Source organism: Elephas maximus, chromosome 11 (assembly GCF_024166365.1).
Source record: "Elephas maximus indicus isolate mEleMax1 chromosome 11, mEleMax1 primary haplotype, whole genome shotgun sequence".
Taxonomy (NCBI): Eukaryota; Metazoa; Chordata; class Mammalia; order Proboscidea; family Elephantidae; genus Elephas; species Elephas maximus.
In genome coordinates this window covers 56,874,702-56,901,123 of record NC_064829.1, presented here as the reverse complement: position 1 = coordinate 56,901,123, position 26,422 = coordinate 56,874,702, and the positions used below count along the sequence as shown (strand labels likewise).

At 42.7% G+C, this 26,422-nt stretch overlaps 1 protein-coding gene across 10 annotated transcripts in view; it reads left to right on the top strand.

Annotated features, from left to right (window-relative positions):
• Positions 1-26,422, top strand: part of ZBTB7C (zinc finger and BTB domain containing 7C) — a 401,190-nt gene that overhangs the window by 149,346 nt on the left and 225,422 nt on the right. For 3 of the 10 annotated variants that reach the window (XM_049902316.1, XM_049902323.1, XM_049902322.1), the window contains one exon: positions 23,044-23,176. The exons of 6 other annotated variants lie outside the window; for them this stretch is intronic. The gene's annotated coding sequence lies outside the window, so the exon portion shown is untranslated. Of the gene's footprint in view, positions 1-19,357; positions 19,699-23,043; positions 23,177-26,422 lie in introns of those variants that run through there. One more of the 10 variants, XM_049902321.1, reaches the window with a different exon arrangement.

The window sequence follows — 26,422 nt, the reverse complement described above, 5'->3', positions numbered from 1 at the left end:
ACTAATTTGTAAGGCTAAGTTTGCCATATACCAGCCGTCTTAGGCTGGGTTCCCTAGAGAAGCAAAACCAGAGAAGTGTATATGTATACACAGACACACATGGAAAGAGAGAGAGAGATTTATCTTAAGGAAATGGCTCATGCAGTTGTAGAGGCTGGCAAGTCCCAAGTACACGAGTCAGGTGTCAGGCTGGAGGCTTCTCCTGACTCACGTAGCTTCAGAAGCTGATGAATTTAAGATCGGTAGGCAATACAGGAGGCAGCTGGCTCAGGTCCCAAAAACCAGAGGTCAGATGATGAGCTGGATCCAGGATCCAGAGTGAGCAAAAGCCAGCAAGCTTTGCCAGAGCATTCATATATGTTGGATGCAGGCCACACCCCTGAGGAAACTCCCCTTACAACTAATTGGTTGACTACATCAGATTACCTTATGGAGGTAATTACAGTATATCACAAAATGGAGGATAACTACATCATTACATAACTGCCAAGCCACTGAGAATCATGGCCCAGCCACATTGACACAGAACCTTAGCCATTACACGAAGTTTGCATCTATTTTTTAGTTTCTTTCTGGGATTGCTGTTTCCTTTTGGTTTAATTATCTATCCCATATAAGTCTTATTACTAAGCTTTCTAATAAGGCTTGCTATATAGTATGGCGAGTATCTCCAGCATTCTTTTTTTTTTTTCAAAATTATTTTAGCAGTTATTGACCCTTTACATTTTCGTGTGAGTTTTCTGATCTCTTTGTTAAGAACTGCAAAAAAAAACCTTGTTGGTAATTTCTTTTTATTGGGATATAATTCACACGCCATAAAATTCATCCTTTTATACCGTACAATTCAGAAGTATTAGTATATTCACAAAGTTGTACAACTATCACCACTATCTAATTCCAGAATATTTTTATCATCCCAGAACAAAACCCCATACCTATTAGCAGTCCCGCCCTATCTCACCCACTCTCACCCCCATTCCCAAATCAAAAAACCAAACCTGTTCCCATGGAGTCAATTCCGACTCATAAATAGCCACCCTAAAAGGCAGAGTAGAACTGCCCCCATAAGGTCTCCAAGGCATAAATCTTCACAGAAGCAGACTGCCACAACTTTCTCCTATGGAGTGGCTGGTGGTTTCAGACTGCCAATTTTCAGTTAGCAGCTGAGTGCTTTAAGCACTATGCCACCAGCAGTTCCCCCATTCCCAGCTTCTGAAAACTCTTAATCTGTTTCTGACTTCATGGATTTGCCTATTTGCCTGTTCTGTACATTTCATATAAACAGAATCATATAATATGTGACCTTTTGTGTTTGGTGTCTTTCACTTAGTATAATGTCTTCAGGGTTCATCCATATTCTAGCATCTATCAGTGCTTCATTCTCCTTTATGGCTGAGCAATACTTCACTGTATGGATATACCACGTTTTGTTTGTCCATTCATCTGTTGATGGGCCATTTCCACTTTTTGACTATTATGAATAATGCTGCTCTGAACATTCATGGACAAGTTTTTAAGTGGACATATGTTTCCATTTCTCTTGGGTATCTACATAGGAGTAGAATTGCTGGGGCATATGTGGTAACTATATGTTTAACATTTTCAGGAACTTCTAGGCGTATTTTCAAAGCAGCTGCACCATTTCACAGTTTTCCCAGTGGTATATGAGGGTTTGATTTTTCCACATCCTCACTAACACTTACTAATGTCTGTCTCTTTGATTATAGCCCTACTAATGACTGTGCTCATGTAGAACCCACGCACAGACCAGGAGACAGTTGTTTGAACAAAGCAAGGGGATACTGCATGGTTTAAAATCAGGGAAGGTGTGTGTCAGGGTTGTACCCTTTCACCAAACTAATTCAATCTGTATGCAGAGCAGATGATCCAAGGAACTGGACTATATGAAGAAGAACACGGCATCAGGATTGGAGGAAGACTCATTAACAACCTGTGATTGCAGATGACACAACTTTACTTGCTGAAAGTGAAGAGGACCTGAAGCACTTACTGATGAAGATCAAAGACCACAGCCTTCAGTATGGATTACACCTCAACATGAAGAAAACAAAAATCCTCACAACTGGACCAATAAGCAGCATCGTGATAAATGGAGAAAAGATTGAAGTTGTCAAAGATTTCGTTTTACTTGGCTCCACAATTAACACCCATGGAAGCAGCAGTGAAGAAATCAAACAGCATATTTCATTGGACAAATCTGCTGCAAAAGACTTCTTTAAAGTATTAAAAAGCAACGATGTAACTTTGAGGACTAAGGTGTGCCTGACTCAAGCCATGGTATTTTCAACTGCCTCACATGCATGGGAAAGCTGGACAGTGAACAAGGAAGACCGAACAAGAACTGATGCATTTGAATTATGGTGTTGGCAAAGGATATTGAACGTATCATGGGCTGCCAGAATGAACAAATCTGTTTTGGAAGAAGTACAACTGGAATGCTCCTTAGAAACGAGGTTGGCAAGACTTTGTCTCATGTACTTTGGACATGTTATCAAGAGTGTCCAGTCCCATGGAGAGGGATGCTGGTGAGGAGTGAGCTTCTTGGATCAGGTGGATACTTGAGACTATGTTGTCATCTCCTGCCTGGAGGGGAGATGAAAGGTGGAGGGGGTTAGAAGCTGGCGAAATGGACGGGAAAAGAGAGAGTGGAGGGAGAGAGCAGGCTGTCTTATTAGGGGGAGAGAAATTGGGAGTGTGTAGCAAGGTGTATGTAAGTTTTTGTGTGAGCAACTGACTTGATTTGTAAACTTTCACTTAAAGTACAATTAAAAAAAAAAAGAACTAAACAGATTATTCTCACTCATTCCTCCAGACCAAGTGGATGCTTCTCCTTAAATGCATCTTTGATTTTAATACCAAGCTAACATTTTCAGAAATTGGTATGGAATGGCAACATAAAGCAGCTTCAACTTAATTTTTTTTTTCTTAACAATCTTGTGGAAAATGATAGTGTGTATTCAACAACCAAATGGCACCATTTTTCTCCCTCTTCCTTAAAAAGTATATGTTTTTCTAAATAAAAAGCACTAAAAAAAAAAGAGCGTCCGGTCCCTGGTGAAGGACATCATGCTTAGGGAAGAAGAGAGTCAGCAAGAAAGAGGAAGACCCTCAATGAGATGGACTGACACAGTGGCTGCAACAATGGGCTCAAACATGGCAGATGGTGAGGATGGCACAGGACTGGGCAGTGTTTTGCTCTGTTGTACATGGGATTGCTATGAGTTGGAACCACCTTGAGGCACCTAACAACAACAATGGGTATGAGAAGGAGCCCTGGTGGCACAGCGGTTAAGTGCTCGGCTGCTAACCGAAAAGTTGGAGGTTCAAACCCACTAGCTACTCTGTGGGAGAAGAGACCTGGCCATCTGCTCCCGTAAAGATTTACGTCCTAGGAAACCCTATGGGGCAGTTCTACCCTGTCCTATAGGGTTGCTATGAGTGAGAATCGACTCAGTGGCAATGGGTTTAATGGGTGTGAAGTGATTATCTTGATATTTTTTTTATTGAAATTGCATTGGCTTTCTGGATTAATTTGGGGGGAATTAACACCTCATTTTTGAATCTTCTCATCCACGAGCCTGGTGTATATCTCTCCATTTGGTTAGATCTTCGTTTATGCCTTTCTAGTGATCTCACTGAATTTCATTTTGATCTTAGCTAGGTGTGTCATCTGCAAATAAGGAGAGTTTTGTCTCTTTCTTTCCAATTATTGTGCTTCTTTCCTTGTCTTCTTATACTGAATAGGACTTCCAGTTCAGTGATGAGTAGTAGAGGTGACAGGGGCATCCTTGTTATGTTCCAACTTTGATGAAAATACATCTACATTTTTAATACTGCATGTGATATTTGCCATTGGTTTTTAATAAGTGCATTTATTAAAAAAGTTTTTTCTATTCTTAGTTTGCTAAATTATCACGGATATGTATGGAATTTGCAAATGCTTTTTCTTCAGAATTTACTAAGCTGATCATATTCATATAAAAATGTGGTATATTAATAAACTTTCTGAGGCTAAATATTCTTGCATTTCTAAAATAAATTATAATTGATTATGATAGAATTTTTATACACTGCTGAATTTGGTTGAGGGCATTGTTAAATAGTATTTTTGCATCTCTTGTCGTGAGTGAGACTGGTTTACAGTTTTATTGTACTGTCCACGTGCGGTTTATTAAGGTTATATATACGAACCTCATAAAATCATTTGGCTCATTTTCCCCCTTAGTCTGTTCCCTGAGACGGTTTTCTTTAGATGGGGATTAGCTGTTCCATCAAGGTCTGGCAGAACTTGCCTATGAGGCCTTCTTGGCCTGGTGCCTTTGGGGAGTGAGGGGCAGATTTTGGCTATCAGTTCACTTTCTCTTGTGGTTACTGGTATATGCAGAGTTTTAATTTTTTTTTTTTTTAAAGAAAATTTTTCATTTTTTAAAACTTCATGTTTTCCGTTTTGGTTTAAAAAAACCTTTTTTTTATTGTCAATAAGTCTCCATTTACTTTCTATTACTAATTTTTTTGTGTATTATTACTTTTTCTTTCGTTCAGTCTTGCTAAAGAGTTACCTTCCAAAGAACCAGCTTTAGCTTTTAATTGGTTTTCTCTTTCATTAATATATGCTGTTATGTTTATTATTTCAACTCTTTCTACTTTCTTTGTGTTTAATCTGTTTTTAGTTTAGTAGTTTCTTGAGGTGAACCTTTAACTCATTTGTAATTATTACCTTTCTTGCTCTCTTTTGTCTGATATTGATAGTGTTATACCAGTTATGGAGCCCTGGTGGTGCACTGGTTAAGAGCTCAGCTGCCAACTAAAAGGTTGGCATTTTGAATCCACCATCCACTCCTGAGAAATCCTACAGTTCTACTCTGTTCTATAGGGTCATTATGAGTCAGAATAGACTCAATGACAACAGGTTTGGTTTTTTTTGTTTGTTTTATACCAGGTTTATTATTATTATTTACCTGGGATATCTGTTGCCATCACTTTATTTTTGATCTCTTTATATTGTTTTGTTTTAAAGGTGTTTTTATAAAAATATTTAGCTGGGTTTTGTTTTGTTTTTATCCAGTCTGAGAATCTGTCTTTAAAGAGGTAATTTTAATCCAGTTTTATTTTTATTTTACTGATATGGACTTGGATCCCTGGTGGCAGAGTGGTTAAGAGCTCAGCTGCTAACCAAAAGGTCAGCAGTTCAAATCTACCAGCCGCTTTTTGGAAAACCTATGGGGCAGTTCTACTTTGTCCTTTGGGGTCGCTATAAGTTGGAATAGACTCAATGGCAGTGGGTTTGGTTTGGTTTATAGTTTGATATGGACTTACACCACTTATTTTTCACGTGTGTTTTCTGTTTACAATCCTTTGTTGTTGTTGTTTTGTTTTGTTTACTTCTTTCTCTTTTTCTCTCTCCCATCTCCTGTTGAACTTACAGGTTTTCACTATTTCCTTTTTCTCCTCCGCTGGTTCAAAAGCTATAGATTGGGTGAGTTTTTGTTTTTAAATGGTTGCCTTTTACTTTTAAAAAATATATTCTTAACTATACATTTTTCTAACAAAGCCTAAAATTATTTCCTTTCTTTTTATTTTTCTCAAACAAGAAAAGGGCCTTTGCCCAGTTTAACCACACATTGAATTACCTCCCCTCCAGAGAAGAGTTTTAGCTCCTCTTTCTTTTTAAACACATACAAAATCAGTAATTAAAAAAAAAAAAAACAGTAATGAAAAACTTATCCACATACTTTATCAGTTTCTTTGCTAAACAGTTTTTGTTGTTGTTGTTTGTTTTGTTTTACATCCTAACCTCTCTCTCTGGGCTCGCTTTTCTTTTTTCTGAAGTGTGTCTTTAAGTAGTTCTTTCAGTGAGGATCTGTGGATGATAAACTAACCCTCTAAGTCTTCGTATACATAAAACTATCTTTAATTTTTCACTCACTGTTGAATATTTGGAAACCCTGGTGGCGTAGTGGTTAAGTGCTACGGCTGCTAACCAAAGGGTTGGCAGTTCGAATCCACCAGGTGCTCCTTGGAAACTCTATGGGGCAGTTCCACTCTGTCCTATAGGGTTGCTATGAGTTGGAATCAACTCAACGGCACTGAGTTTGGTTTTTTTTGGGTTGAATATTTATTTCAGTATAGAATTTTAGAATGACAAGTCTTTTTCCTCAATACATTGAAGATATTACTTTATTGACTCCTGACTTTATTGACTGTTGAGAAGTCTGTTGTTGTTAGGTGCTATCAAGTTGGTTCTGACTCATAGCGACTCTATGTACAACAGAAAGAAACTTTGCCCAGTCCTGTGCCATCCTCACAATGATAGGTATATTGGAGCCTATTGTTGCGGTCACTGTGTTAGTCTATCTCATCGAGGATCTTCCTCTTTTTTGCTGACCCTCTGCTTTACCAAGTATGATGTCCTTCTCTAGGGACTAGTTCCTCCTGAGAACATGTCCAAAGTATATGAGAGGAAGTCTTGCCATCCTTGTTTCTAAGGAGCGTCCTGACTGTTCTTCTTCCGAGACAGATTTATTCATTCTTCTGGCAGCCCATGGTATATTCAGTTTTCTTCACCAACACCATAATTCAAAGGCATCAGTTCTGTGGTCATCCTTATTCATTGTCCAGCTTTCACATCCATATGAGGTGATTGAAAATACCATGGCTTGAGTCAGGCATACCTTAGTCCTCAAAGTGCCATCGTTGTTTTTTAACACTTTCAAGAGGTCTTTTGCAGCAGGTTTGCCCGATGAAATATTTCATTTGATTTCTTGACTGCTGTTTCTGTGGGTTTTGATTGTGGAGCCAAGAAAAATGAAATCCTTGTCAACGTCAGTCTTTTCTCCGTTTGCTGTGATGTTGCTTATTAGTCCAGTTGCGAGGGCTTTTGTTTTATGTTGAGGTGTAATCCGTACTGAAGGCTGTGGTCCTTGATTTCTTCATCAATAAGTGCTTCAAGTCCTCTTCACTTTCAGCAAGAAAGGTTGTGTCATCCACATTTCACAGGTTGTTAAAGAGTCTTCCTCCAGTTCTGATGTCATGTTCTTCTTCATATAGTCCAGCTTCTTGGATTATTTGCTTAGCATACAGATTGAGTAAGTATGGTGAAAGGATGCAAACTTGACCCACACCTTTTTTTACTTTAAATAACATGGTATCCCCTCGTTCTGTTCGAATGACTGCTTCTTGGTTTAAGTACAGGTTCCTCATGAGTACAATTAAGTGTTCTGGAATGCCCATTCTTCACAATGTTATTCATAGTTTGTTATAATCCACACAGTCAAATGCCTTTGCATAGTCAATAAAACACAGGTAAACATCTTTCTGGTATTTTCTGTTTTCAGCCAAGATCCATCTGACATTAGTGATAGCCCTCGTTCCATATCCTCTTCTGAATCCAGCTTGAGTTTCTGGCACTTCCCTCCCTGTCTGATGTACCACTCCAACCATTTGTGAATTATCTTGAGCAAAAGAAGTCGGCTTTCCTTCACAGTTATGATTCCTTCATAAGTTAACTCTAGGGTAGCTTTTAAGATTTTCTCTTTACTTTTCATATTCTTTACTTTTGCTACTTTTGCTATCTAGGTGTGGATTTAGTTTTGTTTTTCCATCTAATGACTTAGAATTTGTATTTAATTTCATGATTCTAGTTTTGCTACAAATCTAGGAAACTCTTAGCCAGTATCTTTTTGAATATTGGTTTTCAAATATTCCTTTTATTTACTTCTTCAGAAATGCCTATAAGACATGTTCGAGCCTATCAGTCTTTCCTCTGTAGCTCTTAATTACTCTTTTATATGTATTTTTAAAATCTCAATCTTTTCATGTTTTCATTCTGGATGAATTTACTAACCTCATTGTAATCTGCTAATTCTCATTGTAATTATGTCTAGTCTAGATTGTACAGTTTATTATATTTTATTTCTGTGTCCCTAGTTTTAATTTTTAGTATTTTTAATTGATTCCTTTTTTTTTTTTTTTTATCTGTTACTGTTTGGTAATCCTTTTTCTTAGTTGTTAGTTTTTATTTGAGGGTATTAAATCATGCTGCTTTAATCTTTTTTCAGACTTTAAAAAATTATTTTTATTTCATCTTCAGTCCGTTGATCTACCATTTGTAGATTTTGTTGGTTGTCTTTCTTAGCATGTGTTTCTTGCCTTAGTTTTAGATTACAGGTTATCCTTCAGTGCACATTTGATTCTTTCTCTTCCAGTGCTCATTTTTCTGTCTGATGACTTTGTGTTTGTCTCTACCCAGTTGAATAGGGACTTCAGTTCAGAATCAGGTCCTATACTGACGTCTCTTGCTTTTATGTTGAGGATATTGCACACCTAATCACTGAGCCCACGGGTGACCTGGCTCAGATCCTGGTGTAAGGCTATGTCTGAGCCCTCCAGTTTCCCAAGGTACTAGCTTCATAAAAAGCATGGCCTCAGAAAGTGCACAGAACCAGCTCTGATGAACTACCTCTCATGAGCCAGGGATAGGTACCAGGTCCTGGTTTTAAGCAGTGAGTGGCTCTGGCCCCTTGTCTCATATAAGGGCTTTATGTTCTTATACAGGAACTGAATTCCTGGCCACCTCTACTTGCTGCCAGACCAGTGTCTAACAGGCCCACAGTGTCAGACCGACTGACCACTTACTTTCTTGTTTCATCTCTAATTCCTCCTTTTGAGTATAACTATGTTGTGTTGCCATCCTCGTTAGTATAGTGGCAAGTATCCCAATCTATCATGAGGGAGACCAGGGTTCGATTCCCCAGTGGGGAGGCAGATGCCCTTTTGGAGTCCTAGCGGTACAGTGGTTAAGAGCTCAGGCTGCTAACCAAAAGGTCAACAGTTCGAATCTACCAGCTGCTCCTTGGAACCCTATGAGGCAGTTCTACTCTGCTGTATAGGGTTGTTATGAGTCCAAATTAACTTGACGGCAATGTGTTTGGTTCTATTTTTGATGTTTATAAATTCTTTGTAAATACAACTTTTCATTGTTCTTTGCTTGTATAAAATGATTTTTCTTCCCAGGTAGTTTTGAAGCTACTAAGTGGTTTCTTTGGGATGCATTCATGTGTAGAAAGACCTCGTTGAGGAGTTTGGTCCAGCTTGGTCCCTCCACCTTGAAAGCCAAAGTGTTGAGAGAGGAGCTAGGGCTGCAGGGACAGCTGAGAGCTGTCTCTGAGAATCTGCTCCCAACTGTCTAACTAATGGGGGGGGGGGAGGGGCAGCTCTGGAACTAGAGACTATTGACTTTGGAGACAATTATGAGCTCTTTGGGACAGCAGATGGTCTTTCCTCACCACCTTTTGATCAGGCTAACAAACCTTCAGTGTGGATTAGAGACCACCAGGACAGTGACTCAGAAGGAAATCACCCTGGGAATGAAACATTGCCAGAACCATCTACCCATCAAGCTGATTTCTACCTTGGAGCTGTGGACTTCCTTCCCTGAGTTCCCAGGGGTCCCTAGAAGTCTTTAGATGTGGTCCTGTCTGTTCCCATAATCTCAGCTGTCCCTGTAATTTCAAAGTTGAAAAGCCTTTATGGTGGGTTTATGCTTTGATTGTGGTGCTCTTGGTCCTCCATACTCTGAGCACACGCTGTGAGGAAGCCTCTGATGTTCACATCTAGCTAGCCACACCCGTGCACTACATCTCCTTCCATATCTAGTAAATAAATGAATGACAGGGGTTGGAACAGTGCTTATAATTTTAAAAAGTATCCTGTTGGACTTTGAGGAGCCCTGGCGGCGCAGTGGTTAAGAGAGCTTGGCCACTAACCAAAAGACTGGCAGTTTGAGTCCATCAGCCATTCCTAGGAAACCCTATGGGTCAGGTTCTACTTTGTCCTGTAGGGTTGCTATGAGTCAGAATTGACTCAATGGCAGTGGGTTTTTGTTGGACTTTGAAACTCAGTACTTGAAACAACTTAAGTGTACGACTTGATGGCACACAACAACATAATATTCCACAAGGAGCCCTGGTGGAGCAACAGTTAAGCGATCAGCTCCTAACCAAAATGTTGGTGGTTCAAATCCACCCAGCAACTCCATGGGAGAAAGACTTGAAATCTGTTCTCATCCACCTATAGAAAATATCTTAATGTTCATGTGTCCCCAGTTACTAAAATGGCTGATATGTCTTAACTGCAGGCCTGTGGATAGTGCAGGCCTATGGATACATTTCATATGTGTGAGATAGAGAATTTAGAAGCTAGAAATTTAAAAGACCTTTCAACCTGCATGCAGACCACAGAATGATATGCTCTGAGGAGCCCTTGGAGAGAACCCAGGGTGAGTGGATGTGTGAAGGAGAAGTCAGCTTTTCTTTGTTCCTCTGGGCTTGGTTATCATATTGATAAAAATGAAGACCCAGTTGCAAAAAGATTTTGCCGTCAGAACAAAATGCATTTCAAATTGCTTAAACTCCACCTGGGGAGTGTTGTGCCAGGCCACGCTCTATTCCTTCTGATCAGTTTTAGTTGAATAAAGCTGTTGAGGGGCCCTGTTGTCAAGCGGTGACCACGTGCCTTATCTGTCTGCTGGATGAATTGTTGCTGGGATTGTTGTTGACAGTGAAAAGGCACGGACAAGAAAAGGAAAAGAAGCATTACCGTTACGTGGTGGTGTGGTGATGAGGGGAGTAGCTTGGCTGGAGGGAAGTTATCTCATGCATTTATCTATTTGACAAACTGTAGAAACTAACCACACACCAAAGAGGCAGATACAAGAATGTTCACGCAGCCTTATTTGCAGCAGTGAAAAATGGAAAATGACCTAAAATAATCTGAATGTCTATCAGTACGGGAAGGTCTAAATTGTGGCTTGTTGTTCAGTGCTATCAAGTTGATTTTTGACTTACAGCGACCCCGTGTGTTACAGAGTAGAACTGACCCATAGGGTTTTCTTGGCTATAATCTTTATGGAAGCAGATCACCAGGTCTGTCTTCTATGGAGCCATTGAGTGGGTTTGAACCATCAACCTTTCAGTTAGCAGCTGAGTGCTTAACCATTGTGTCATCAGAGATTCTTGTGGAATACTGTATTGTTGCATGCCAATTCCAACTCATAGCGACCCTATAGGACAGAGTAGAGCTGCCCCATAGGTTTAAAAGAAGGAGGTGGAGCCCCTTAGACAGGACAGTAATCCTTGAACATTGTAGACCCAGTGCCCTATTTTATAACAAATATAATACTCTTTTTGTTGTTGTATGCTGTCAAGTCGATTCTGACTCATAGCAACCCTATAGGACAGGGTGCAACTGCCCCATAGAGTTTCCTAGGCTGTGATCTTTACCGGAGCAGATTGCCAGGTCTCTTTCTCCCGTGGAGCAGCTGGCAGGTTCAAACCACTTAACATTAGCAGCCTAGCACTTAACCATTGTGCCACCAGGGTTCCAATACTCATGAATACATATACCCCCAAAACCAAACCCAAACCCAGTGCCATCGAGTTGATTCCAACTCATAGTCACCCTATAGGACAGAGTAGAACTGCCCCATAGAGTTTCCAAGGAGCGCCTGGTGGATTTGAACTGCCAACCCTTTGGTTAGCAGCAGTAGCACTTAACCACTATGCCACCAGGGTTTCCTGAATACATATAAGCCACCTACAAACAAAATTTTTTAAAAGCTAACTAACATAAAGGAGAAGTAAAAGGACAGTAACTTGTATTAAAATCGTGTGTATTTCACTAGGTTAGTGCTGGGTCTGGACTAAACTAAAAGACATGATGAAGTGGTCAGAAGTTTGCCCCAGTGCACAGACCCACTGAGGGTGGGACTGATGTGGGTGGGTTGGGGGGCTGTGTTGGCAGCTCAGTTACTGACAGCAGCATTGCTGTTGTGGTGAGATTGCATTTAAAAGGGTGAACAACTCCTGATAAGATTATGACCGCACCGAGCGCAGTTTCTCTACAGTGCTAGGCCACGGGGAGCCCTTGCTGTGTGGGGTTGTCAAGCATGGCAGGTTACTTGGTATCCCTATTTCCACACATCTGGGTATGCTCATGCCCTTGTTAAAGACTGCAGATTCCTGCCATCCCCTCATTCTACAGATGGAGAGACTGATGTCCCTGGAAGGGAAGGGGCTTGACTAAGGTTAAAGGCAGAATGGGACTAGAACCCAGGACCCTTATTAAATTGTCCCGATTAAGCACCTCCTGCTATGAGTCAGAATCAACTCGACAGCACTGGGTTTGGTTTTTTTGGTTAGACGCCTTCTGGAAACCCTGGTGGCATAGTGGTTAAGCGTTACTGCTGTTAACCATAAGGTCGGTAGTTTGAATCCACGAGGTGCTCCTTGAAAACCCTATGGGGCAGTTCTGCTCTGTCCTGTAGGATCACTATGAGTCAAAATCACCTCGATGGCAACGGGTTGGATGCCTTCTGCCCTGCAAGGCTCTGTGGAAAGAGCATTAGGCATGGGATTGCAAGGCCTGGTGTTAGAGACCTTCCATTACCCTCATCCTGATTCTAGAGATGAGCAAACAAGGGCCCAGAGAGGTTAAATAACTTGCCCATGTTAAGTGATAATCAGAAGTGGACCGGACTTGAACTCAGGTGGCCTAGCTTCAAAGTTCCTGGAAAAAATTGACTAATCACCTGCCTTATTGAATACCTGGAATTGGATGTTTACGTTTTCTCTCACTTGTTCCTCAAGTCAGGTGATGATCACTATGCCCTTTTGACAGATGGAGATTCTTAGACTCAGTCTCGGAAAAGTTACAAGTGACAAGTGATGTGGCTGCATACTGTGTTGGTGGCAGGGCTTGAATTGAACCAGACCTCCTCACTCCCAGTGTGCGGGCCATAGCTCAGGCGGGCTTGGCAAGGAAGCCGGGTGAATTCCAGCCAGGTGGGATTGAGATTCTGCACACAGCAGAGCACAGTGATCAGTTCGGCAAAGACCAGGAGATGCGGTGAATGAAAATGTGGGCTCCCTGTCAGCCCTGCCCCATGGCCTGGGGGTTGTGGTGGGCTGAGGCGGGGAAGGGGAGCTGGCCTAAGGGCCTCAGCAGCTCCACACAGCTGCGAAGGCGGTGCTCACCCCATGATGCCTTTCAGAAGCTCAGTGCTTACTGGACACGGTAAATTAGACCTCCCCATTGTGAATGAGGATTACTGGCCCCCCTGCAGAGAGATTCTGTAGCCTCGAGAACCTGCCAGGCTTCCTCCAGATTCAACGTTTGCATTGGCACTGTCCCACCCCCAACTGCATGCATGCCCACCCTCTTCTCTCTGTGGCAGCTCACTGCCCACCCACCGCCTCACCTCAGGAACCCAGTTGCCTTATCTCAGGCTGAGGGAGCTCCCAGAGGCACTCCCAGGAGGTATGAACTAGATGCAGTGGTTCTCCAAATGGTCTCCACCCACATCACCTGGAAGCTTGCTGGAAAGGCACATTCTAATAGCCCATCCCAGACCCTCTGAGTCAGAAACTCTGAGATGGGACCCAGAAATCTAATTTAATATGCACTGCAGGTGATTCTAGAGTCCCTGGGTGATGCAGTTAATGTACCCAGCTGCTAACCAAAAGATTGGAGGTATGAGTCCACCCAGAGGTGCCTCAGAGGAAAGGCCTGGTAACCCGTGGAGCACAGTTCTACTCTGTCGCACTTGGGGTCGTCATGAATTGGGGTTGACTTGACAGCGGCAGGTGATTCTGATGCAGGCTCAAGTCAGAAACAGTGCATTAGAGAGCAGGGGACGGAGCCCACCTGTGTCCAATGGCAGCCCTGGGTTCCGTTTCCATTCCTTCAGCTTCCCCACCCTGAGGTGCTGCCTTGCGTCTTTACCATCCTCTTCCCAGCCGCTCCTGGGTCCATATCTCTCTCCCCTTCACAATGTGGGCACCGTCAAGACCTCATGGCCTATGGGGTGGGAGCAAGCCTGCACTTGGGGCAAAGTGGACTGGACTTGCTTTGGGAAAACAGAAAAAACGGACACCATTCACCTTGCTGGGTCCAGCAGGGTGTCCTCTAGGCCAGAGGCAGATGGTTACCTTGTTGCAAACTGAGTGCCTGCCCTGAGTTCAAGTCTGTCTCTGGGACCATACTGTTGTGCTACGTTCTCCAACATCATTGACTGGCCTCAGGCTCCCAACACTGGCCTCGGGTTCCTACTAGGTATCCCAAAGTTTTCACCAGTCGGAAGTGTAGTGAGAAAAATCTCAACAATTTTATAATCCTAAATATATTCTATTAAAGTATTATTCTTTATCTTGAGATTATTCCCTTCCTACTTTTTTAGAGTTGAACTGTCCTCTCTTTTAGGAAATAATAGTGATCCTAGAGAGTTTATGGACCCCTGGTGGGAAGTGGTTGAGAGCTCAGGCTGCTAACCAAAAGGTGGGCAGTTCAAATCCACCAGCTGCTCCTTGGAAACCCTATGGGGCAGTTCTACTCTGTCCTATAGAGTTGCTTTGAGTCGGAATTGCCTCAACAGCAATGGGTTTTTTTTTGTTTTTGTTTTTTTTGAGGGGTTTATAGTAAGCAGGGAGTAGATAATAGGTGGCTTTTAATGTTCTAACTGTGACAGGCCTGGCAGCCCTGTCAGAGCCCCCATTTTATTTTTACCCTGGTGAGTGTAATCCAAAAGCAGATGAACTTTGGCTCTCATCCAGACCTCTGTTCTTTCTGTTAACCAGAGAGGTTAGGTGAGACACCCAGGCCACAGAGCTGTCTGTGGTGACACCAGGACTAGAAGGCAGGTCCTACCTCTACCCCCACCTCCCCCTTGTCTCTACCAGAGGTGAGCTCCCATAAGGGGCTTCACCCTTCTGCCTTTCACTTGCTCATCTGCCTTAGCCCCCACTGTCCTTACACTGATTGCGTGGTGATGAAGAGAGATGATGGACAGAAAAGTGCTTCCAAAGTTCTCTGTGAAGATCAAGGACGATAGCCCCCTGTGGTTGGCTCCCAGGCATAAGCTGGTGGGGGGAATGGGGGAGAGGAATGTCAGCCACATGAAGATGCAGTTAGTCACAGGCCCCTGTGAGCAGACCAGTTGGTGGGGGCTGGCCGGGTTAGGGGGAGGGTGATGCCAGGGAGACTGTTGCTATGGTGACTTGGTGGTAGCCCTCCCCAGCTTCCCTAATCCCAACCCCTGCAGCCAGTTTTTCTAGGGACTGCTTTCCTGCACATGCCAAAGCTGTTTCTCCAGCTCTGTACCCCAGGATTGTGGCTGACAGCTGGAACCCAGCCACTCAGAAGACCCCAGAAGGTCCATCGTCAAGCCGAGCCTGGGGAGTGGGGCTTTGGCTTCCTCGAGCTGGAGGGGCCAGCCTGGCTGGATCTGGGAGGATGTGCTGTGACACAGAGCCAGCTGTGTGAAGTGACATGCGGCGAGTGCTCCTTTCTTTGTTTCTCTCCGATCATCCCAGTTTTGTTCATAAAGGTGATTTGATTCTGTGGTCATTTTAAACGATGAGCAGCTCTGTCTTGTTCAGCCCATGATTACAGCTCAGCTTCTGCCTGTAATTGATGTTAGCCAGGCTGGCTAATGTTGTATCTGCCAAAGATTGGCTCATTAATTGAATGTAGAGATGTCACCCATACACTGGCGGTATTAACAACCATCGGCCTTAAGGAGTGCTGAATCAGCAACAGCAGGGCGCGTGTCTGTTCGCCCCTTTAAGGGGAAATCCCAGCAGTGTGATTGTGAGGTTAGAGGGCATGAATATCTATATGGGTCTTGATATGTTTTGCTAAATATTTCCTCCAAGATACTGTATCAAGTTTTAACACCACTAGCCGTGAATGAATGTTCTCCTTTCTCCTCAGTCCTTCCAGCCCTTGATTTATTAATTCAATTTTTGGTGCTAATTTATAGGTGCAAAATGGTACGTTATTGCCTTACTTTACATTTGGGGGCATTGAATGGTTTAATTTGCATATCTTTGATTACTCATTTATTCTATATATTGGTTTATTATTTACTTATATTTCCTCCTGTGTCTTGTGTATATCCTTTGCTCTTTTTGAATGAGTTTTTGAGTAGCTCTATTGTCACTGAGGAGCCACGTGGATATGAATAGACACAGCGCCCCAGGGTCTGGAGCACAGATAGTCCCCCAGTACTGCTGCTTGCAGTCCCACTTAGGACCCTGCAGAAAGGGCCAGAGAAGGAAGGAGGGGTAAAGAGGGGTGTCATTTTATGGGTACCATAGAGCTCAGCTACATGCATTCATTACTTCTGTTTTTGAAGGTTCTTTATTCCTTCATCTGAAAAAATTAAGGGATGACTAGGTTTTGTCTGTGTCTGCTCCATTTCTCCTTGTCCTTACTTCTGGTGACCTGGTAGGCAGGTGCTGAGGGGAAGACAGAGAGAAATACAGCGTGGTGCTGTGCTCAGGCAGCATGTGGTCTCAAGGGGGGCATTCATGTGCCCCCTGACACAAGCTGCCTGTGCTGAGGCCATGTGAGTGGTGCTGGCCACAAGGGCACTGGGGCCCACAGGGCAGAGAGGTAAACTTGGGCAGCAGCTATCAGGGGTGTGGAGGACAGTCCTGGAGAAGGGGTAAGACTTAACCAGGTGGAGAGACAGTGATTGATGGGGGAAAGTAGCCTCCAGATGTTGGGGACAGAAAATTTTATGTTGTCTGTGAGATGTTCCCATGGGAGCTGGGGCAGTTCTGGCCTGGGAGGAAGAGTGTTCCGTGCTGTGAGGAGCTGAATGCAGGGCAGGCCACATGGAGGTTACACATGTGTGGGGATGCATGAGGGTTTCTGGTGATGGAAGCATGGGATGGAAGCAGTGGTTTAGGAGGACAGGGAGAACAGCCAAGGTAAACATACAAAAAGATGGCCCTCCACCAAAGACCCATGGAAGCTCGGGTTGTGGGCTCTGTGGTCCTGTATCCACGGATGCTGGCTGATGGAGCACTGTCAGGCTTTGGGAGCGGTCCAAGGAATGCTCTGTGGGCAGGATCTATTGGATTCTGAAACCCCCTCAGTCGGGCCATATAGCCCTAGAAACAAAAAAAAGGATAGGGCGTGGAGTGAGAGGGACATATAGTCTTCTAATGTGTACTGATACTGGTCCCTGGGTGGTGCAAAAGGTTAAGTGCCTGGCTACTAACAGAAAGGTTGGAGGTTCGAGTCCACCCAGAGGTACCTTGGAAGAAAGACCTGGCAATCTACTTCTATTGAAAATCCTATGGAGTACAGTTCTGCTGTGACACACACGAGATCACTGTGAGTCAGAATCTTTTTGATGGCAACCGGTACTGGATCTGTTGGGAAAAGAAAGGCTGGGTAATGTCTTCGTGTGTGCTGGTAATTTTTTTGGTACCTATTTATGAAGTAGACCATGGGTAGGGCTTACCCTAAGAGAAGACCACTCTAATGGTGCCATTTTTCTGAGCATTTTTGGATCATCTGATGACCCTTGATTTTATATGCCACCTGGCGTTTCTCTCAGAGGATTTCTTGTGGGTAGGCCTCATCTCCACAGTGAGAGAGTAACACTTTGAGGTCAGGTTGATAATAGTCTTTTTCCTGAGTAGCAGTAGGGCCTGACCATCGAGTAGGGACGTGGTAAGTGTTCAAGACTCACATGTTGGTTAGTTTTGGTTCACTTTTCAGGGTGTCTAATCCTCCAACTTCTCTAAACTACTGAGGCCCTGGAAGTATGGTGTCATAGAATGGACTGTGAGATAGGAAGCCAGGGTTCACACCCAGCTCTGCCATCCTACTGAGCCTCAGTTCCCTTATCTGTAAAAGGAGAGAGTTAGAGTAAGAATATCTCAGGTTCTTTTCCATGTTCATACTCTTTCACATGCTCATGGAACTTATCAGGCATAGGAATCTCAGCCCTGTTACCAACCCACCTTTCAGAATGTACCTAAGGATAGGTAATAACAAAGGCGTCCCTTGCACCTTCCTTCTGGCTTTTCTGCTTTGCCCCCTGCCCCCATTCACAGAAGCTAAGATGGCACCCAGCAAAGGCAGCACTGGCCCGAGGCATTCTGCCCACGGAGTGCCAAGGCTAGACTACTCTCTCTTATTTGATGCAGGAAACAGGCCTTGATATTGATTTGGAAGACTGAGGGTAGCCACATGACACCACATCCTGCCTAAGGGAGTCAGTGGAGCGGGGGGGAAGGGGGCCCAAGCTGAAGCCACTTTCCACAGAGAAGGGGCAGTAGAAGAGAGCTTGGGCCCTTTTTGAGCCTGGTGTCCATGCTGGAAGATGCCCTGTGGTGCAAGGACTGGCTTGAAGGAGGACAGTCCAGCAGAACTGTTGGGTGGCACTCTAGGAGAGGAACACGGGGCATCCTTCAGATGAACTCTTATTTTGTAAAACATTGCCCTATGAGAAAACAGCTCTCTCTGACTTAGTGCTTCTTTTCCACGTAGTTCTGGCAGCGCTGGGCCATTATTATACACCACAGCAATAATCATCACCATGATGATAACAACACTACATTTGTTTAGCCTCTAACTTGGAAATAAATAAGACAGCCGATCTAGTGTGAGTTCCGACTCCAGTCTATCTACCCCGTCATCACTTAATAACGATTATGGAGCCCCCCCTGGGCAAATGGTGCCCTGCCCAGCACTCAGATATTAAATCCACCTAGAAGCACAGTATAATAGTGCTGACCCCGCAGGGATGTTGCAAGAATTAATTCCTGCGAGCTCTCCATTCTGCTCTTCTCCGACACATTCAATCTTAGGAACCCAAGAGTTGGTGACGTTTATACCATAAATTAAGACATTCAGCTGTTGCCCCTGGAACTCTTCATTACAACCCTGAGTCGATCAATGGCAAAGAGGAATACTATTTATTAGTTAAGTGGATGCTATTGAATTCTTAATTTAAGTGGCTTTTAATTCAGTGTTTTACTTGCTGTCCTTCATTTTGCCCTTGCTCATACAAATTTGCCCATTAAAGCCCAGTGTGAGACCACACTGCTGCCTTTTATCATGATTTTGTTTTTCTGGAGAGCAGTTTTCAGCTGTGGAGGAGGCAAGCTTCAGAGTCTGCTGGGAGGATGTGGGCAATCTGGAAACACATGAGTGAGTCCAAACAACCTTGAAGATAAGGGCCTACAGCTCATTCGGTCCTCACTGGTGTTACTTGCTTTGGCTTTACCAGCTTGAAAACTGTACTGCAGTTCTTGGAAGCCAGATATAATTCACAGAGATCGTGGGTAGGAGGCATGAAATGTATCTCCCTGACTGGGAGGAGGCTTGGCCTGCTCCGTGTGCTGGCTTTTGGGATCTGGCTTGGCCTTTCTTCTGCTGGATACTAAGTAGTAGCTGATAGTAGCCTCTTCTCTTTGCAGTGAATATTGTTATTAAGTTTTTTTTTTATAATTTTTATTGTGCTTTAAGTGAAAGTTTACAAATCAAGTCAGTCTCTCACACAAAAACCCATGTACACCTTGCTACACACTCCCAATTACTCTCCCCCTAATGAGACAGCCCGCTCTCTCCCTCCACTCTCTCTTTTCGTGTCCATTTCGCCAGCTTCTAACCCCCTCTACCCTCTCATCTCCCCTCAAGGCGGGAGATGCCAACCTAGTCTCAAGTGTCCACCTGATCCAAGAAGCTCACTCCTCACCAGCATCCCTCTCCAACGCATTGTCCAGTCCAATCCATGTCTGAAGAGTTGGCTTCGGGAGTGGTTCCTGTCCTGGGCCAACAGAAGGTCTGGGGGCCATGACCACCGGGGTCCTTCTAGTCTCAGTGAGTCTTATGAGAATTTGGGGACTGCATCCCACTGCTCTTCTGCTCTCTCAGGGGTTCTCTGTTGTGTTCCCTGTCAGGGCAGTCATTGGTTGTAGCCGGGTACCATCTAGTTCTTCTGGTCTCAGGATGATGTAGTCTGTGGTTCATGTGGCCCTTTCTGTCTCTTGGGCTCGTAATCGCCTTGTGTCCTTGGTGTTCTTCATTCTCCTTTGATCCAGGTGGGTTGAGACCAATTGATGCATCTTAGATGGCTGCTTGCTAGTGTTTAAGACCCCAGATGCCACTCTTCAAAGTGGGATGCAGAGTGTTTTCTTAATAGATTATGCCAGTTGACTTAGATGTCCCCTGAAACCATGGTCCCCAGACCTCTGCCCCTGCTACTCTGGCCTTGGAAGCATTCAGTTTATTCAGGAAACTTCTTTGCTTTTGGTTTAGTCCAATTGTGCTGACCTCCCCTGTATTGTGTGCCATCTTTCCCTTCACCTCAATTAGTTCTTATCTACTATCTAATTAGCGAATGACCCTCTCCCACCCTCCCTCCCTCCCCCCTCTCGTAACCACAAAAGAATGTTTTCTTCTCAGTTTAAACTATTTCTCAAGTTCTTATAATAGTGGTCTTATACAATATTTGTCCTTTTGCAACTGACTAATTCCACTCAGCATAATGCCTTCCAGGTTCCTCCATGTTATGAAATGTTTCACAGATTCCTCACTGTCCTTTATCTGTGCGTAGTATTCCATTGTGTGAATATACCATAATTTATTTATCCGTTCATCCGTCAGTGGGCACCTTGGTTGCTTCCATGTTTTTGCTATTGTAAACAGTGCTTTAATAAACATGGGTGTGCATATATCTGTTCGTGTAAAGGCTCTTATTTCTCTAGGATATATTCGGAGGAGTGGGATTGCTGGATTGTATGGTAGTTCTATTTCCAGCTTTTTAAGGAAGCACCAAATCAATGTCCAAAGTGGTTGTATCATTTGACATTCCCACCAGCAGTGTAGAAGTGTTCCAATCTCTCCACAGCCTCTCCAATATTTATTCTTTTGCGTTTTTTGGATTAATGCCAGCCTTGTTGGAGTGAGATGAAATCTCATTGTAGTTTTGATCTGCAGTTCTCTAATGGCTAATGATCACGAACATTTCCTCATGTATCTGTTAGCTACCTGAATGTCTTCTTTAGTGAAGTGTCTATTCATATCTTTTGCCCATTTTTTAATTGGGTTATTTGTCTTTTTACAGTTGAGTTTTTGCAGTATCATTTAGATTTTAGAGATCAGGCGCTGATCAGAAATGTCATAGCTAAAAAGTTTTTCCCAGTCTGTAGGTAGTCTTTTTACTCTTTTGGTGAAGTCTTTGGATGCGCATAGGTGTTTGATTTTTAGGAGCTCCCAGTTATCTAGTTTTTCTTCTGCATTCTTTATAATGTTTTGTATACTGTTTATGCCCTGTATTAGGGCTCCTAACGTTGTCCCTATTTTTTCTTCCATGATCTTTATTGTTTTAGATTTTATATTTAGGTCTTTGATCCATTTTGAGTTAGTTTTTGTGCATGGAGTGAGGTATGGGTATTATTTCATTTTTTTGCAGGTGTATATCCAGTTACGCCAGCACCATTTGTTAAAAAGACTGTCTTTTCCCCAGTTAACTGTTTTGGGACCTTTGTCAAATATCAACTGCTCATATGTGGATAGATTTATGTCTGGATTCTCAATTCTGTTCCATTGGTCCATGTATCTGTTGTGGAGTTTGATGAGCATCTTGGATAGATATCTTCTCATCTTTCACAATATCAGGGAAGTTTTCTGCCAACAAATCTTCAACAATTTTCTCTATATTTTCTGTTATCCCTCCCTGCTCTGGTACTTCAATCACTCTTATGTTATTTCTCTTGATAGAGTCCCACATGATTCTTAAGGTTTCTTCATATTTTTAGATTCTTTTATCTGATTTTTCTTCAAATATATTATTGCCAAGTGATTTATCTTTGAGTTCAGAAATTTTAGCTTCTACTTGCTCAATTCTGCTCCTCTGACTTTCTATTGAGTTGTCTAATTCTGTAATTTTATTGTTAATCTTCTGAATTCCTGATTGCTGTCTGTCTATGGGTTTTTCCAGCTTATTAAACTTTTCATTATGTTCCTCAATAATCTTTCTAATTTCTTCAGTTGCTTTATCTGTGTGTTCCTTGGCTTGTTCTGCGTATTGCCTCATTTCCTTCCTGATGTATTGAAGGGTTCTATATATTAAACTTTCGTATTCTGCATCTGGTGATTCCAGGAATGCACTTTCATCTAGAAGATCCCTGGATTCTTTGTTTTGAGAGCCTGTTGAGGTGATCATGGTCTCTTTCTTTATGTGACTTGATATTGACTGTCGTCTCCGAGCCATGTATAAGTTATTGTATTAGTTTATGCTTGCTTACTGTGTCGTAGCTGCTTGCTTTGTTTTGTTTTGGTATACCTGTATGGGTTGCTTGAGTGAGCTAGCTTGATTATTTTCGCCTTTGGAGCTCTGGTGTCCTGTCTCCAGTTGGCTAGAGCTGTTATTAGGTATATCAGTCTAGGAGTCCATTCAGTTTTCTTGTATGAATTCAGCTCAGGTGTCTAGGTAGCTTATCATCAATGTGTGGTACAGGCTCTGTCCTACAGTCTTGGAGGGGCAGGGGTGATTGGCGTATATACTGCTATCTGATTGCAGCAGGGGGTCACGCTCTGAACAAGGCAGGGGTCTGAGAACCGACCCCCAAGTGTCTCTGAGGAAAACGCGTCTCTGTTCCCTAGAACGTGCTGGTGGGTGGGTTCTGCAGAGGGACCATGGGCACCCAGCGTTTTTGGTTGTAAGGACTGGGAGGTACCAGTTATCTTTGGACCCCTGTCAGGTGTGGCTGTGTGACCTGAGTGGAGCTTCCAGTCCTTAGGTCCCTGATGTGGGTAGGCGGGGACCTTGTTTGATAGGCAAAGCAATGTCAAACGTCAAACACCCACCTCTCCACCACACAGCTGAAATGGTTGGAGTTTGCCAACAAGGGCCTATTCTCCCGAAATAGGCCCACACAGGTCCATGCAGAAGGGAAAGTTGCTCAATGTCCATGGACGGTTTATGCCTGGACAGGAGCAGCTTCTGTTCTGAGCTCCCCCGCTTAATGGAGCTAGCAAATTATCTTTTCCCCCCAGTAGCAAATTTTTTCCTTCCCCAAGGCCAGGAGGATGGCTCTAGGTGCTCACCAGGGTCTATCTCAGGCCCAGGGATTCAGCCGCTAAAGCCAGCTTGGGGGTGGAGGGGGCGCGGTAAAATATACGCAAGTACTTAGCTTTTGCTGAAAATGCTGTTCTCCTCAGGTTCTGGAGTTGTGAGTAGGCTGTGCGGCTGGCTGCTTCTCCCTGAGTAAACTGCGGCTGAACACTAGAACCAGCCCACCACCACCACCACCACCACTCTGGGAATGGTGCCTGAGGTCTCTGCGCGGTTCAGGTCCGGTAACTCCTCTCCACTACTGAACGGTCTCTTCCTCCCCCTGCCCATCAGTTTGTTATCTAAGCTTGCCTTTGATGCTCAGGGCACCCAGCTTGTCACAAATACACTCGTTTCACTTGTTTTTTCGGGTCTTTGTTGTAAAGAGGGCTCACCAGTAGCGTCTGTCTATTCCACCATCTTGGCTCCACCTCCTCTGTTATTAAGTTTTATTGAGGTACACAGGTAGTCCCCAACTTATGATGGGGTTCTGGCCTGACGACTACTCCTTCATAAGTCGGTTCTGATGTAAGTCAAATACCTAATTTTTTAAAAAAGTTTTCATTATTATTGCATTTTATTATCAGTATATTCATAAATCTGATCTTTATTTGTCTTGGGGGTTGGAACCGTTACATCTGAGAATGATAACATCAGCAAATTATGCACTGCAACATTGTGTGTAGTACATATTACTAACTATAAGATGCACGGGGGAAAAATGGATGGTCATAAGTGTGATTTGTCATAGCTTGAGTACATCATAAGTCAAGGACTACCTGTAATTGAAATACAGTAAACTGAATACAGTTAAAGTATACAATTTGGTAAGTTTTGCTGTGTGTATATACATGTGACATCATCACCACAATCAAAATTCTGAACATATTCATCATCCCAAAAGTTTTTTCATGCCTGTTTGTAGTCAGACCTTCCGATTCCTTCTTATCCCCAGGAGAGAGGGAGTGCCCTGTGACAAATCTGCTTTTATTCACTATAGATTATTTGCATTTTTAAGAATTTTGTAAATAGAGTCGTACAGTATGAATTCTTTTTCATCTGGCTTCTTTTATGCAGTGTAATTATTTTGAGATTCATCTATGTTGTAACATGTATCAATAGTCCCTTCATTTTTATTGCTGAGGTCACCGTGAGTGAGAATCAACTGGACAGCAACTAACAACAGAGTATTCCATTGTATGAATATATATGGGTTATCCATTCACTCGTTGATGGACATTTGGGTTTTTTCCAATTCTTTGCTTATAACACATAAAGATGCTATGAGCATTCATGTACAAGTCTTTGTGTGGACATACACTTTCATTTCTCTTGGGTAAATACCTAGTAATGAAATGAGCATATCATGTGGTGGGTATATGTTTAATTTTTAAGGAAATGGACACACTGTTTTCCAAAGAGGTTGTACCACGTTATATTCCCACCAGCAATGCATCAAATTTCTAGTTGCTCCACATCCTCGTCAACATTTAGTAGGCTCAGCTGTCTTAATTTTAGCCATAGTAATTGTCTTGTAGTAGTATCTCATGTTTTTAATTTGCAGTTGCCTTGTAACTAATGATGTTGAACATCTTTTTATGTGTTTATGTATCATTCATATATCTTCTTGGGTAAAGTGTCTATTCAAATCTTTTGCCCATTTTCAAGGAGGTTGTTTCTTATTATTGAGTTTTGGGAGTTCTTTATGTATTCTGGATATAAGTTCTTTACCAGTACATGATTTGCAGATATTTTCTCCTGTTATGCAGCTTGCCTTTTCATTCTCTTAACGATGCCTTCCAAAAATAAAAAGTTTTAAATTTTGGAAAATCCAATTTTTCCCTTTATGGATAGTTCTTTTGGTGTTACATTTAAGGTATCTTTTCCTAACCCGAGGTCACAAAGATTTTATACTCTGTTTTTGTCTAGAAATTTTATAGTATTAGGCTTTACGTTTAGGACAATGATGCATTTTGAGTTAATGTTTGTATATGGTGCAAGGTATGTATCAAAGTTCACTTTTTCGCATATGGCTATCTAGCTGTTGCAACAACATTTGTTGAAAATAATATCCTTTCTCCATTGCATTGCCTTTGCACCTTGGTCAAAAATCAGTTGTTTATATCTGTATGGGTCTATTTTTTGACTTGCTGTTCAACTGATCAATTTGTCTATCTTTGTGCCAATACCAAACTGTTGCAATTACTGCAGCTCTATAATAAGCATTGAGATATTTCAACAAACAAATGCAGTGCTGGAGGTTCTTACTCGTCTATGCCAAGAAATACGGAAGACAGCTTCCTGGCCAACTGACTGGAAGAGATTCATATTTGTGCCTATTCCCAAGAAAAGTGATCCAACCAAATGCAGAAATTATAGAACAATATCATTAATATCACACACAAGCAAAATTTTGCTGAAAATCATTCAAAAATGGCTGCTGCAGTATATTGACAGGGAACTACCAGAAATTCAGGCTGGTTTCAGAAGAGGATGTGGAACCAGAGATATCATTGCTGATGTCAGATGGATCCTGGCTGAAAGCAGAGAATACCAGAAGGATGTTTACCTGTGTTTCATTAACTATGCAAAGACATTCGACTGTGTGGATTATAACAAATTATGGATAGCATTGCGAAGAATGGGAATTCCAGAACACTTAACTCGTGCTCATGAGGAACCTTTAGGTAAATCAAAAGGCAGTTGTTCAGATTGTTCAGACAGAACAAGGGAATACTGATTAGCTTAAAGTCAGGAACGGTGTACCTCAGGTTGTGTCCTTTCACCATACCTATTCAATCTGTATGCTGAGAAGATAATCTGAGAAGCTGGACTGTATGAGGAAGAAAGGGGCATCAGGATTGGAGGAAGACTCATTAACAACCTGTGTTATGCAGATGATACAACCTTGCTTGCTTAAAGTGAAAAGGACTTGAAGCACTTACTAATGAAGATCAAAGGCCACAGCCTTCAGTATGGATTGCACCTCAACATAAAGAAAACAAAAATCCTCACAACCGGACCAGTGAGCAACATCATGATAAACAGAGAAAAAGATTGACGTTGTCAAGGATTTCATTTTACTTGGATCCACGATCAACAGCCATGGAAGCAGCAGTCAAGAAATCAAATGATGCATTGCGTTGGGTAAATCTGCTGCAAAGAACCTCTTTAAAATGTTGAAAAGCAAAGGTGTCACCTTGAAGACTAAGATGCACCTGACCCAAGCCATGGTACTTTTAGTTGCCTCCTATGCATGTGAAAGCTGGACAATGAATAAGGAAGACTGAAGAAGAATTGATGCCTTTGAATTGTGGTGCTGGTGAAGAATATTGAATATAGGTGGACTGCCAAAAGAACAAACAGATCTGTCTTGATAGAGGTACAACCAGAATGCTCCTTAGAAGCAAGGATGGTGAGACTGTGTCTTTTACAATCTTTGGACATGTTGTCAGGAGGGATCAATCCCTGGAGAAGGACATCATG